Raw genomic sequence first — 15,779 nt, forward strand, 5'->3', positions numbered from 1 at the left:
TCAGACCCCTCCTGGCATTCTCCCTACTCTTCACCACCCTCTGGAGCGGCCTAGCTCATAGCCACCTCACAGCTTTTGTGCTTCCTGTCCTCTCTGCCTAGAGCGTTCTTTCCCCTGGGCTTCACATGGATGGCTCCGCTCAAATGCCACTCAGGTCTCGGCTCAAATGCCACCTGAGAATAATTCCGCAGAGAACACCTCCCTACTTTCAGACACTTTGTAGAAGATCGCTCTATTTTATTTTCTTCCTAGTACTGGCCATGCTGCTGATTCTATTATATTTTTTGTGCTTGTGTGTTTATTGCTTGCCTCCTATGACTTAAGTGTAAGCAACATGAGGGCACGGATCTTGTTGTTCCCACTCACCGTTCCATCTGTAACACCCACAAGGATGCCTGGCACACAGCAGCGCTTACGACTTGCCGATTGAGTTGAAGGAACACATGCACAGGTGGATGAATGAATACAGTACAATTCCTTTCTTTTTCAAATGGGGAAACTGACGTCCGAACCACAAAGAAGAGACTCAATTCTCTTGCTCCTGAGTTTTACGATCTCTCCAACATATCAAACTGCGTCTCGCCGTGGTTCTCCGCCAGGGTGACTTTGCCTACCAGGAGACGTTGGGCAACATCTGCAGAGATTTCCAGTTGTCTTAACCGTGGAGAGATTGCCACTGGCATCTAGTGGGTGTAAGCCAGAGATGCTGGGAAACATTCTATAACTCGAAGGACAGTCTGCCATAACAAAGAATTAGTTAGGTGGGCAAAAATGTCTGTGGTGTTGAGGTCGAGATCCCCTGACTGCACTTGGAAAGGCAGGATACACCTCCCACATTCTTTACTCTTCCTCTGAGCCCCTGGAAACCTTAGGGAGGACTGCTTCCATGTCTCTACTGAAAATGAGCAACAGCCCTCATCCAGGAAGGATGCTGTCGTTGACCACTAGATTAGTCTTTTCCCTCTCTCAAGTAAATCCTGCAAAATCTAATTAGCATAGGGCATGCTACAGAGTTGACATTCAGCTAATAGAGGTTATGAAATCTGGTCAAGAAATTTGTTGCCCAAACCGTCCTTTCTGCTCATTTGTCTTCTACCTTTCTTTCCATCATGAATTCTCCCACTTCCAGGAAGCCTTTCCCGAGTTCCAGGCAGAGTTCATGTCTCCCTACACCATATTCTCTTAGCACTCAATTTATATTAATTAAAATACTACCTTAAGCCCGAGAGTTGCTCATTTTCCCACCATTTCCGGTTTCTGTACTCCTTGAGGCAGGGCACAGAGTCTCAACAGGGCACTGGGCAGAGAGTAGGTGCTCAGCAAGTACCTTCTGGAAGGAAGACACATGTCTCGACAGGCTACGTATCCATTTACAGTGACAACAAAGAAAACCTTGCAAAATGAACACGAGAAAAGGAAAAACTTCCCCGTTTCACTGCAGCCAAAGAAGTTGGGAGGCAGGAGCGTTAAATGACACATCTTTTCAGAATATTGCTTCTCTTTTGTGGAGGAATGAGGCAGGCAAGCGGAATCAGCCCTCCCACCCACTGGGGAACAGTCGGGATGAGTAATTATCTCTAAATTGGTGGGGGGGGGGGTCCCTGGAGCTGGAGAAACAGCGTGGTCTCTGCAAATCCCTAAGCTGATGACAGGGACAGGGCGGGAGGCAGGCTGTGTAATCAGTACCCCAAGGGAGATAAGGAAAACAAAGTAGCAACCCTCATACTGCTTTCCCAGGAAGCCGGCCGGCTTGCCTTAAGCCTAGTGTGCTATTTAACTCAACACAGCTGCAAACAAACAAGATTAGAAATGAACGATAGATTTCCTTTTAAAATGTAACATGAAACAAAAGCACCCCCTTTTTTTTTTTCATCATCGGGAGCAAAAGAACGGAAATGCTTGCTTGAGGAAAACAATTCCAGCCTACCAATTCCTTCCACGTTAGCTCAAATTACTTGTTTAAAACACAGGGGCGCCTGGGTGGCGCAGTCGGTTAAGCGTCCGACTTCAGCCAGGTCACGATCTCGCGGTCCGTGAGTTCGAGCCCCGCGTCGGGCTCTGGGCTGATGGCTCGGAGCCTGGAGCCTGTTTCCGAGTCTGTGTCTCCCTCTCTCTCTGCCCCTCCCCCGTTCATGCTCTGTCTCTCTCTGTCCCAAAAATAAAATTAAAAACGTTGAAAAAAACACAAAACACTGAACCCTAGAAAGGCCTTTAGAAATATGGTGCTGTTCCTCTGTCTCTCTGTCTCAAAAATAATTAAACATCAAAAAAAGGGAGGGGGGGGGCCCTGGGTTGGCTCAATCGGTTAAGCCTCTGACTTTGGCTCAGGTCAGGATCTTGCGGTTTGTGGGTTCAAGTCCCACATCAGGCTCTGTGCTGACAGCTCAGAGCCTGGAACCTGTTTCGGATTCTGGGCCTCCCTCTCTCTCGCTGCCCCTCCCCCACTCGCACTCCGTGTCTCTCTCAAAAATAAACAAACCTTTAAAAAAAAATTTTTTTTAAAGAAGTATGGTGATGTGCCCATTTTATGGACGAAGAAACTAAGATCTGGAGAGAAGAAAGGACGAGCCAGGAATCACACAGCACACCAATGGAAATGAGAATCTCGAACTGACTTTCCTGTCCCCAGCTCCTATTGTGCATGTGTGATGTGGAGCAAAGGCAAGGTCAACGGACCAGACAGTCTACATACCTGGGCTCCAGATTTGATCGAATGGTAAACTGTGTGATATTGGGCAAGCCGCTTCTCCTTGCTTCACCTTCCCCATCCATCAAGTAATCCGTTTGGCCTGAATGACCTATAAGGCTTCCCCCGGTTCCAAAGTTGTATAACTATGACTTCAGCACATGCTAATAATAAACAAACACATCAAAATATAGAGAGTACGTCCTGTATACCAGATCCCGTGCTAAACATTTTTTTTCACCCAATACCTCATGTAATTTTTTATAACCCTATAAAACAGGCATGTTTATTACTGCCCTTTACATGTGAGAAAGCTGGGAGTCAGGTTACCTAACTGGTCACAGTGGAGTCAATTGGTGTGTGTTGACAGTGGGATTGAACAGCTGCCTGTCTGACCTCAGGGATGGAAATTACAAGTTCAACAAGTATTTAAATGTTAATTCTGCTCACTTCCTCCAGGAACTGAGACCTCACACCCATCTCGGCAAAAATCACTCTGGGGCACTCTGGGACAAAAAATAGCTTCTCTCACTTGGACCCATTGATCCAATGATACTCAAAACCACCAAGAAGTCTAACACTTATTCCATAAAACAGTTCTTTAAATAAGGGAGAATTGTGTTTGTGACCCTTATTCTGAGCATCTTCTCTTTTGTGAATTAAGATTTCTAATCACTCCTCTGGTTCTTTGTTTGGACCTACTTTCAACTCCTTTCTTACCCCAGCAGAATGCATCTGCCCACACTCAACGTATCTCACACTTTCAACTTAGAGTATTATTACTGATTAAATCTCTAGTGTTTGCAAAGAGTGGAAGCAGAGATGATGATTTCAGCACAATGTGAACGAACAGAGGATCTTTGTTTGGGGCTGTGATAGAGTCACAAGACCTGCTTGTCCTCTCATCTGAAACAACATTTTCTTAAAGAGACCAAATGAACCAGAGACAAGAAATAGTAAAAGTGAAAGCGTATGAAATGAAAACCAGAATTATAATAGAATCAATGATTTGAGAAAGTGTTAAAATTGGTAAACCTCTAGCCATACTGATCAGGAAAAGGTAGGAAGAAAGGGAAAAAAAAGAGCATCACTGTAGATTTTAATTGATATTAAAAGGATAAAAAGTAAATACTAAGAGCAACTTTATGCCAGTGACTTTGACACAGTATTTGAAACGGACAAATGCCTTGAAAAACACAAACCACCAAAGTTCACTAAAAAGAAAAGAAAACCCAGATATACCCAGGTTTATTAAAGAAACTGAATCAATAAAAACCATCCAAAAAAATCACCATGCCCAGATGGTTTCATGGTGGATTCTACCAAGCATTAAAAGAAGAAATGATGACAATTCTCCATCATACCTTCCAGAAAATAAAAGCAGGGAGAACGCTTCGGAACTCATTCCATGAAGCCAACATTGTCCTTGATACCCAGACTAGACAGAGATATTACATTAAACAAACAAACAAAGGGTAAACAAACACCCCTCCTGATACAAAAATTCGTAACAAAATTTTAGCAAAACTTAGCAGAATAGAAAGAGGTCAACACATGATGATTAGGTAAGGTTTATCACAGAAATACAAGTCTCCTTTAACATCTGAAAACCAATCGGTGGAATTTACTGTATTAGTGGACTAAAAAAGAAAACCTGCATGATTATCTCAACAGACACAGAAAAAGCCTTTGACAGAATTTAATGTCTACCCATGATTAAGAACTCCTAGCAACCTAGAAATAGAAGAAACTTGTTCAAACTTATGAAGAGCCTTTATAAAAAGCTTTTGACTAAGATCGTATTTGACAGTGAAGATCGAATCAGAGAAAAAGCAAGAACGCCTATTCTCAATGCTTTTCTTCAGTGTTGTACTGGAAGTCCCAGCCAGTGCAATAAAGGAGGAAAAATTTCCATACAAATTAGAAAAGAAGAAGCAAAATTATCATTATTGGAAGACGGTATAATGTATTTGTAGAAGATCTTAAGGAATCTCCAAAACAGCTACAAGAACTGGTAAGTTCTTGACAAACTTGAGTTTATCAAATTTGTAGAATGCATGTTGTCTTCATAAAAGTGGTTTAGAAGCAATAAAAATTAATTGTAAGTTAGCAATGGACAACCATAAAATAGAATTAAAAACAGCAGCTTATCATATCCTCAAAATATGAAGTCGTTACGGATAAGTTTGACAAAAGATGTGCAAAGCTGAAAACCACTGAAAACCTGAAAACACTGAAAACCACAAAACAACGAGGCATGTAAAAGAGCTCCTAACGGAATGGGATATACCACACACATAGATTGGAAGGCTCAATATTTTTAAGAAGTTAATTCTTCCTAAACTGCTCTATAGATTCAATGCAATCCCAATTAGAACCCCAGGAAGCGTTTTTTAATACAAATATAACATTTCAAGACAATTCCAAAATCTGTATGGCAATTCAAAGGACCTACGAGGGCCAAAACAAATTTGAAAAGCAAGCATAAAGTCCTTAATACCACCCAATTCCAGAACTTATGAATCTATAATGATCAAGACAGTACAGAATTGGCATAAAGTTAGAGAAACCTATTAATGCAACAGACTAGAGTATAGAATTCCACCCACATGTAGCTACATGTAGGCATTTTCTGCGTTTTTGACAAAAACGCAGATGAAATTACATAGGGGAAAGGATACATTGTCGACACATGTGCGGGTACAGTTTGATAGCCCTTTGCAAGACCAGTTAACTTCAACTCTTACCACAATAGAAAAGAATTAGCTCACATGAAATATAGACTTAATTGTGAGTTAAAACTATAAAACATTTGGAAGGGAAAAGTCTTAGTGACCTTAAGTTAGTTAGGGACTTCTTACATAGTACACTGAAAGCACAAAATATGCTTTATTATGAAATAAAAACATAGGCATGTCGAATGTCATCAAGATTGCTCTTTGAAGGATATTGTGGGGTTTTATTAAGCTTATTTACTTATTTTGAGAGAGCGCAGGGTCCTGTGTATGTGTGAGTTGTGGAGGAACAGAGAGAATGGGTGAGAGAGAACCCCAAGCAGGCTTGCGCTGTCAGCACAGAGCCCAGCTCGGGGCTCGATCTCACAAACTGCAAAATCACGACCTGAGCTGAAACCAAGAGCCAGATGCTTAACCCACTGAGCCACCCAGGTGTCCCATTCTTCAAAGGATATTGTTAAGAGAATAAAAGTGAAGTCACAGATTAGGAGATAACACTTGCATGATATATAGCTGACAAAAGGCTTTTATCCAGAAAATACAAAAAAGGGTTACAATTCAAACGGGAGAAGACAACCTAATTTATTTACATGTGCAAAGAATTTCCACTGGCACCTCACTGAACAAGATATATAGATGGTTTATAAACTTATGAAAAAAATGTCTAATTTCACTAGTGACTTATTAAATGCAAAATAATGACAGGGACACTTGGGTGGGTCAGTTGTTAAGCGTCTGAAATTCTAGATTTCAGTTCAGGACATGATCTCGAGGTTTGTGAGGTTGAGCCCCCCCCCCCCCTCAGGGTCGGGAAGGGCAGCGGGGAGGCTGGTTGGGGGGATGAGCGTTGCTGTCTCTTTGCCCGTCCCCTGCTCACACACACACATTCTCTCTCAAAATCAATCAATAAAAAAAAAACTCTAAAATAATCACAATGAGATACAATTATACATTGACTAGAATGGCTAAAAATGTTTAAAAAATAGGGGCACCTGGTAGCTCAGTCTGTTGGTCACTGAACTCTTGATTTTAGCTCAGGTCATGATCCTGGGGCGTGGGATCGACTCTTTTGTCAGGTTCCGTAATGAGTGTGGAGCCTGTACCTGAGATTCTCTCTGTCTCGCTCTGCCCCTCTCCCCAGCTTGCACTCTCTCTCTCTCTCTCCCTTCCTGTCTCTCTCTCTCAAAAAATTAAAAAATAATACAAAAGATAATTCCAAATATTGATATAGATGTCGAGCAACCCGATCTCTCATACACTGCTGGTGGGAATATAAAATGTTATAACTACTCAAAAAGTTAAACGCACACCTACCGTGAAACCCAGTCATTCCACTCCTAAGCATTTCCTCAAAAGAAATGAACGTATATATTCACAATCGGAGTTGTATATGAATATTCATAGCAGTGCTATTTGCATCAGCCAAAAATTGGGCTCCACCTGTTTAATATCAAGGCGGTACAAACAATTTGTGGCAAATCCATACAATGGAACAATATTCAGCAATAAAAAGAAACAGATTATTGATATATGCCGCAGCACGGATAAATTTCAAAATATATTGAATATGAAAAGCCAGACAAAAAAAGAGTACACAGTGCATGATTCCATTTGTATAAAATTCTTAAAATATGAGAACTAATCTACAGAAGGCTAATCAGCGGCTTCCTGCAAATAAGAGTAGAGAGAAAGACATATTACAAAATGTCATGAGGAAAATTTTTGGAAAGATGAGAATCTTTGTAATATTAATTGTGATGTGGTTATAGGATATATCTATATGTCCAAACGTGTCCCCTCTTATGCTTTAAATGGGTGCAGTTTATTGTACATCTATTATACCTCAATAAAGTGGCAAATAATTTTTTTTAAAAAGGGAGGAAAAGAAGGAAGACTAAAAATTTTATAACAGTGAGGTTGACAGAATCCTCAATGAGAAAAGCACAGAAGAGGAAAAGACATTGAGAAATTGGTGGGAAGAAAATCCAAGACAAAGTCATGATGTACTAGGGACAGGGCTTTGAATCAACAGCATTCGATCAGCCGTGTTTTAAGTCCTAGGTTGGTTCATATTGGTTTATGGAAGAGATCGTCTGAGAAGGAGCTTTAGCAGTGGTTTTAGAGTGTAGGCTGCAATGCGACACATGATACCTGAGCAGAGCATAAGAAAGAATATGAAATCCTAGGCTTAAAAGTGTCACTTTATCACACACTCCTCCTCCAAGCAGAGTTTATGTTAGAGACTATTGGAGAAGAAAGCTGTACCACATCCATTTCTCCAAATGGTGTTTGTAGTATTAAAGAATATCTAACCACCCTCCAAGGGACTTGGATTCATTGACTCCCCTCTCCCTTCACCTCCTGTGGCAGCCATGGAAGAGAGCCTCCACCTGCACTGTCCTTAGGTCCACCATAGCGTTTGAGCTGAGGTCATTTTCTGGCAGTCTGTGGTCAATGAATGACCCTTACCATGTCTGCCCAATGTGGGATTCCCCACAAGATAATCCTGGGATCAGAGCTGTCCAATGGGTTGATCAAAATGCTCTCAGAGTTTCACCCAAATCTGTTTCTTCCTATCTGATCATCTTTCCTTCTCCCTCTCCCTTCATAGATATCAGGCCTACAGCATGGTCAGCTCTCTCTATCCGCTTTCTCTCCCTCTCCTCTTTATCTTTCACAGGCATTACTCTCAATGCATCTCTCGCACTTCTCTGTCTTGACATCTGCTTCCTGGCGGACCTGAACTAATATGCACCCTGTCACTCCTTCACATCAACAAAGTCTCCAAGTTCTCCAACGTCACTACCACTGCCTTCCGTCAGGCTGCCCTGATTTCACCGCCCAGGAACGTATCCTGAAATGGTCAGCCGTTGGACTTGAATTCCAAAGTTGGTGGTATGCTGGGAACAGAGTGGTTGCTTGTCTGGTCTGGAGATCGGAACAAGAAGGCTACACTTCCCTGAAAACAAGATACGATTTGGAATGGAGCTACTTTGCAGTCTGACTGCAAAGCCCTGCTCTGATAATTTAGCTGGCATCTAATGTTCCACGTCCCAACGTTACCTTGCTTCTTTTCCATCTGAAACGAGAACAGTGTGATCACAGTCTCTGCTCTTCTTTGCAAAGAATCGGAGAGGCTGGTGAGAATCTTGTTGGTAGAGTGCTGAGAGCTCCTTACAAGTTCCGATAATCTTGCGTCTATGGATAAAAATGATGACCTGCCACTACGCCCATATGTGCCTTTCATTCTGGCTCCAAATAAGGCCTGGCTGCCCGCGTCTGGTGCTTACAATTCTCCAATCTTGTCTTTCGGTACCCTTCTCCTCCTACGTCTGTTCCAGCCAAATGGAGCCACTCGCTCATCCCCAAGCACAGTCAGAGCTTTCTCACTTCAGTAACTTCACTCATTATCTTTCCTCTGTCTGGAAACTCCTCGTCTCTCGCTCCCAAAGCTGCCTGTCCAAATTCCAGCTATCATTTAAAGCCTATCCAAAATATGATATCCTCTAAGAATCCTCAGAGGTACCCTCTCTCTCTGCTATGATTTCACAGTTATTTATTTTTTTTTTTTTGTATATTTCTCATAGGTTCATTGGTTTCCATCCTGTCTTGTGTTTATTAGGCACATGTCTTGTACCCTCCCCCATAGGGCTATCAGCTCCTTGCCCATCTTTTGATCCCTCTCCCAGTGCACCCACAACCTAAGGGGGCTGCACTGAATGCGCGCATCGTTTTCAAAAGTGGTGATGGGTTCCCTTGCACATTTCCATAGCGTGCCTCTTTGAGACCCAAGGTAACAGCCTAGAAGGGCTGCTAGAGAGGGCTCTAGGCAGCTTTGCCAGGAAATTGTTTTTCCTGGGCAGGGCCTGCTGTGCAAGCATGTGAGCCTTGCATCACTAGCACAGTCCTCTGGTCAAACTGGCTGAAACAGTAAAAGAGCCGAAGGTCTCCAAGATTCACATGAGGGTATGAATGACCATCATTGCTAAAACAGATCACCTTTCCCCCTGGGTCTGAGAAAAAGGTTTCAGGAGCTGTTGCAGGTTGGAGGGAGCACCCGTCATAGCAATTTGCATCCCATCTCTAAGACCTGCTGCATTCTGTGTTCTCTCATTCTATTCTCCAATCACCATCAGGCCTGACCTCTGGGCATTCACCACTCACTCTGGAAAGTCACAGTCAAAACAGAGATGAAATTCCAAGCGTGTTTCTAAGAGCTTGACAGTGGTCTTAGTCTTCCTGAGGGTCTCTCTCTCTCTGCTACGTGTATCCCAAACCAGCTTCCATGAACACGTTTCCAGCTCAGTAAACATTCAACCAGGAACATATGTTTGAGGCCTATTGTGTGCCAATAACAGGGTTGAGCATACAGAGATGAATAGGACCCAGCGCCTGCAGTCAAGAAACACTCAGCGAGCCAAAACAGCCTGTAATCTTATGAAACTTTTCTTTTTTTTTGGTTCAAAATTTTATGACCTTCTTGGATGATCCTACTCTGCCAATTCTCATTTTAAGGTTCGGTTCTAGAGTACTTTTGAACAGAGCAAAACCGATCTCCTTGATTTAGATGATCAACTCTGCCAACCGTGTCTACCCAGTGCAGTGTGGTTCCAAACCACCACCCAGAGAAGCAATTTTACAAAAGCTCTGGGACAGACCATTAGCATAACACAGTGCAGTAATCCTGATGTCTGAGTGCAGACACACACAAAAAGGGGCAAGTTGTTCTATCGCTTGTTGGTCTATCCATGCGGTGTAGTTGTTGAGTCTTTCCAGGTAAGAACAGACAATTCTGAAGACGGTGCGCAGAGACCTCAGGCAGATCATGCGCGTGGATGGTAATTTTCTCAAGTGGGGATAATTAGCTTTAGCTGAAAAGGCAAAAGTATTTCCCCCAGCAGAACAGGAACAAACCTGGTGTTTGTCTTAATTTGCAAAAGGTTTCTAATGGCAGTATTTTTAATCGACAGACCAAATAGCCAACAGCTGCTACCAGCCCGGGTCCCAAGGCTGGAATGCAACCCGACGATTAATTTCCTGGAAGCCTAGCAAAACAACGTCGGATGCCAGATTCTCAAGAAAAGTCTCCTCTTCGAATAACAAATCTTCCTCCAGCTTTTTAACTTCTTCCCAATGTCTCCGCCAAGAGAAAAGAATCATGTCAGTGTCACCTTGGATCCTATCTCGCCACTGCTGAACCACCTGAGAAACCTATCGTGCTTACCAGCGGAGACCGGGCTTCATCTTGTCAACAGCTCACTGCCCTGGGATTTTCCATTCTTCACATCTGTCATTATCGAGACACACAGACATTCGTCAGTGAGCTGCGCCTAACTTTTAAAGAGCTGCTCCTGAGGCAAACCTCAAAACTTGGAAGCTATTGGCTGCGGGGAATGAACTCTGGGCTGGAACTGGGAGCCCGGTGGAGTTTTAACTCCCCGTTCATCCTTAAGAAAGCTACGCTCTTTGCAACTGTGTGTGCACCCGAGGTACGAGAAAGCAGCACCCACCTTGCCTACAGGACATCTGTAAAACTCAAATGAGACCACGTATATGAGTATGAGGGCAAAAGACCCGAATAATTAGAGAGCAACCACTGATAGACAAGATGGATTCTCTATGTCAAGGGAGAGAAACTAAATTTTGTTTTTAATTTTTATTTTTGAGAAAGAGAGAGAGAGAGAGAGAGAGAGAGAGTGAGTGCACACAAGTGGGAGAGGGGCAGAGAGAGAGGGAGACAGAATCCGAAGCAGGCTCCAGGCTCCGAGCTGTCGGCACAGAGCCCCACGCGGGGTTCAAACTCACAGAGTGCGAGATCATGACCTTAGGTGAAGCCACTTAACCGACGGAGCCACCCAGGTGCCCCGAGACACTAAAATTTTTAATCGGGCCAAATGACCATGAGGAATGAAACCAGTCAGCAAAGCCTGAGCTGACACGCTTGCACAAAATTCAGCCAAATTTGCAAAAAGACCCCTGCAACACATCCTGTTTTGCTCTCCAGCAGTTGAAACATCCTGAAACTGCTACCGGAAACAGTGAGCTGTATCCCACTTGCCACTCTGTTCCTGAAACTTGCAGTTTGGAACTTGTGTCTGAGAAGTCTCCTTGAGGGACACGGAGCTTGTGTGGTTTTGCCTATTTACCTCCGAGCTCAATCCTTCCCCTTCAGAGCATACTTTTGGTTTGTTGCCGAAAGCTATGTCTCTGTGGTTTGCAAACTCCGTGGCAAGAAAGCTTTTCCTTGCCTCTGACCAAATCTTTGCATCCCAGAAATTGTTGTTGACACATACATGTGATAAAAGGAAAAAAAAAATCACTGTACAAATATAAAGAAATGATGCCGTTGATGGTTAATCTGTTTAACTTGTATTTGCCTGTATACATCACATGGACATAAATAGAGATATGGTCTTTGTTAAATAGCAAAAGAAAAAAAATACATGCTAGGGTTAAGAATTAACACAGCTGTATGGGGTGCCTGGGTGGCTGAGTGGTTGAGTGACTCACTTTGGCTCAGGTCATGATCTCGCGGTCCGTGAGTTCGAGCCCCGCGTTGGGCTCTGTGCTGACAGCTTCAGAGCCTGCTTTGGATTCCGTGCCTCCCCCTCTCTCTGCCCCTCCCCCCGCTCGTGCTCTGTCTCTCTCTCTCTCTCTCTCTCTCTCTCTCAATAATAAATAAACGTTAAAAGCCTTTTTAAAATAATAATAAAAAAAGAATTAACACAGCTGTAGCCTGGACCATATTTGACTTTTAGCACACCGTCAGGTACATGAAAAAATAAGTTTTCATTGAATGGACCTATGTGCACGAGTAATGGGATGCAATCTGGGTATCGGCTTAAACTCCATCTGTGCCTCAGCCTGTGTCAGGCATCTATCTCAGGCATCTCCATGCTCTTGGGGGGCTTTGCTAACCCAGGGCATTACTGTTAAGGAGCTCAGTAGGGGAAACCAACAAGTCAAGACACATTTAAGAAGTGTAGTTGGGTGTTATTCTGCTTAAAAGTGTTGGGAAAATATAATGAAAAACAAAACATCTTCCCAACCCAGAAAATCTCTCCACAAGGGACATTAGAGAAAGCATCCACTTTAACTACTGACTAAGCATTAAACCATGTGATGCACATCACAGGGAATCTGCCAAGTGATTGCAAAGACGTAAGAGTCTCACTCCCTTATACAGCAAGGTACAGGATACAAGTCATTAGACACATGTTCTCAAGGTCACCGATGACTGGTGCTTAAGTTAGAGGACCCGACAGCACCTTTTGTCTAACTTTACCCTGGGAATTGGGGAAACCACTCATGTCAGCGAATTCGCTTTACCTGGAAGAGAAACAAACTTTTCGTATCTTTACGACAAGCGGTAGCTTTTCAAATTGGAGCAAGGTACCCACTGAAATCAGCTTCTTACCCTCCTGTGGGAACTGGGAAACAGGGAGTTACCTCCGCTGATGATTGCATTTCACAAAGATGGTTCCCAGGCCCTTGACCCAGACACTCCAGAGTGTCATAAAACTGACAACAGGTCTATCTAGTCTTCAACATTTTATTTATTTTTAAACTTTTTTTTTTTTAACATTTATTTATTTTTTAGAGACAGAGACAGAGCATGGCAGGGGAGGAGCAGAGAGAGAGAGGGAGACACAGAATCCGAAGCAGGCTCCAGGCTCCGAGGCATCAGCACAGAGCCTGACGTGGGGTTCGAACTCATGAACCACGAGGTCATGACCTGAGCCAAAGTCGGACACTTGACCGACTGAGTCACCCAGGCGCCCCAAGGTCTATCTAGTTTTTAAAGGAGTGCATGTCAAAACGATGAACAAGGACTTAGAACTACAAAGTTTCTAAGGTAAATGCTCTAAGCAAAAGGAAGGGAGGGAAGTCTTTTCATTTTTTTTTTCAACATGGAAAACATAGACTCTTGCTTTTAACGTGTATTTGCCCTTACAACAGCCCATAGCTTTTTAAGCAGAAGAATTACATTGAAGACAATAGACGGAAGGTATGAATGGTGACTTCTCTGGTGACAGGAAATCTGGATAATGGTCCTTCCCTTCAGGGTTGGCTTTGGATTCCTACTTGTCCTATGGCAGGTCTCAGACCTTCTCTGATCTCATGACTTTTGAGCAACTGAAGGGGGTCAACTCTCACACATTAGCTTCTAGTGGCGTGTCTGCTACTTTTCTGGATATTTCAGCTCTGGATGCTGCCTTCTACATGCTCTCCACCATCATTGGTCTGGAGGGCCCCATCCTCCTTGCTGCCCCCACCTCTGCAACTGGTCCTCTGTAGACCAGGATGCTGGGGAGCTGCACCCCTACTGGTCACCCGTTGTGGTTCTGTGTCCATCACGTCCTCAGGTTGCTCAGGTTTCCCATGATGTTGCCACGGGTCAAGTGACAAAAGATGCTTAGGAAACTGCTCCCTTCACCACCATCACCTGCTTACCTCTCTACCTTCCCCACTTACTTTCCATACCCAAAGCTCTCTTCTACAAAGAGGGGTACACTTTCTCCTTTCTGCGTCCCACTTGGACCCCCAGCAATAGAATTCTTTATGTTTTCACAGGTAGTTTTCTCTCAACTAGTGCATAGGCACCCTAAGGAAACTAGTTGGGACAGTTAACTAGTTGCCTCTAGGGCAACCCGAGTCCCTGCATTCCAAGAAAAACCATGTTTTCTAGCTCTTATGTGTGTAAATTACTTAAGAGCCGAGACTACTTACTATTCATTTCTGGTCCTCCCAACACAAAGCAAGATTCCCATGAAGAGTAGCTTTTCCCTTCATGCTTGTTGGTTCCCTCTCTAGGCCCCCATCTTCTTCTCCAGCACCTAATCGATGTTTAGGATTGTCTAGCAAATAGACAAATGATGGTAGCAAACACATCTTGAAGTCGTAGGGACATAGAATTTAGAACTGGGTTTAAGAACGGCTGTGTGAATCGCTTCTCGGCCTTTTGGCTAAGATCAAGTGAAGAACGGCTGTGTATATCTCCAGGCTTCATATTGACCATCGAATGCTGTCGTTTGTCTTTAACAGTGATGGGGCTCAGGGGAGACCCCTCCAAAATATGCCAAAGTGGCATATTAATTATTTTGAATTAAAGTTGCTTAAGAAACAGCAGGTTCAAGAAGGATGCTCTGACTCTCCTCCCTGTCTCCCTGGAAGCAGGAAATAAATGTCCCCTGTGAAAGTTATTGTCCCTGTACTAGGATGTAGAGAGACATCCTTATTGCCAGAGATAGAGAATTTATGGCCAAGAAAGCTATGTAAACAAACTCTGATTAGCCTCTTCACTAATTAGCACCCAAGCCTAAGTTTCTTTGTCCGGTCAGTTCTCCATAAATTTATTGTTTCTTTGTCTAAAAGGTACATAAACATCCTGCTTTGGTCAATTCTTAGGTCCTATATCTGTGACACCTCCATACATATGTAATTAAATTTGTGGTTTTTTTTTTTTTTTTTCTCCCTTATTAATTGTCTTATGTCAATTTAACTCCCGGACCAGCCAAAAGAACCAAGAGGGATAAGGAGAAACTTTCCCCTTCCTGACAACAGCAAATGCCTTTTAGGTACACGGCATCACACTATGAACTCCCTGAGGTTAAGCAAAGAAAACAGTTTGCAAGGTAAACACATGTCGGTGGACATTCAAAAAATAGTGTTAGCTTAGGATGGAACATTAACTGAAAAACATCCATAAAGTACATAATTGCTGCCCCCCAAAATGACAAATTAATAGTGTTATAATAAACACGATTTATTTCACATTTTGTTCTTCCTTTATGGTGGCTTTGTTTGCAGAGAGAGGAACAAAAGGAGAAGGTTTTAAGGAAAAAGTGGAGCAGAAAGATGGTAAAAGAGATGCTTAGGTAAACCTTTCATTATATAACACACCTAAAATAAGAGAATCACATGTTTTGTCAATGCACGGATGAGCTGAGGGGAAAGTGGGGAAGCCAGACAAAAAGAAAAGTATGGATCCCTAGGGATAGTTTGCCCTTGCATGAGCTCTGATTAGGGGTGGCCTAGTGTCCAGCTTCTAACTGGAGACAAAGTCTGCACTTGGGCAGAGTGGGGATGGGTTACAGACTACCACGTAGAGCTGGGTTTCCCTAAGGAGAAAATGCCACAACTCACGGAGGAAGAAAATGACCAATATTAGATTTTACTCCGATTGTGGGTGGAGTAGGAAGAAAATAAAAGGAAAGGAAAGGAAAGGAAAAGAAAAGAAAAGAAAAGAAAAGAAAATGGCACAAAAACAGACACATAGACCAATGGAATAGAATAGAAACCCCAGAACTAGACCCACAAACGTATGGCCAACTCATCTTTGACAAAGCAGGAAAGAA

The sequence above is a fragment of the Herpailurus yagouaroundi genome, unplaced genomic scaffold, assembly GCF_014898765.1.
Source record: "Herpailurus yagouaroundi ecotype Mexico unplaced genomic scaffold, PumYag 159, whole genome shotgun sequence".
NCBI lineage: Eukaryota > Metazoa > Chordata > Mammalia > Carnivora > Felidae > Herpailurus > Herpailurus yagouaroundi.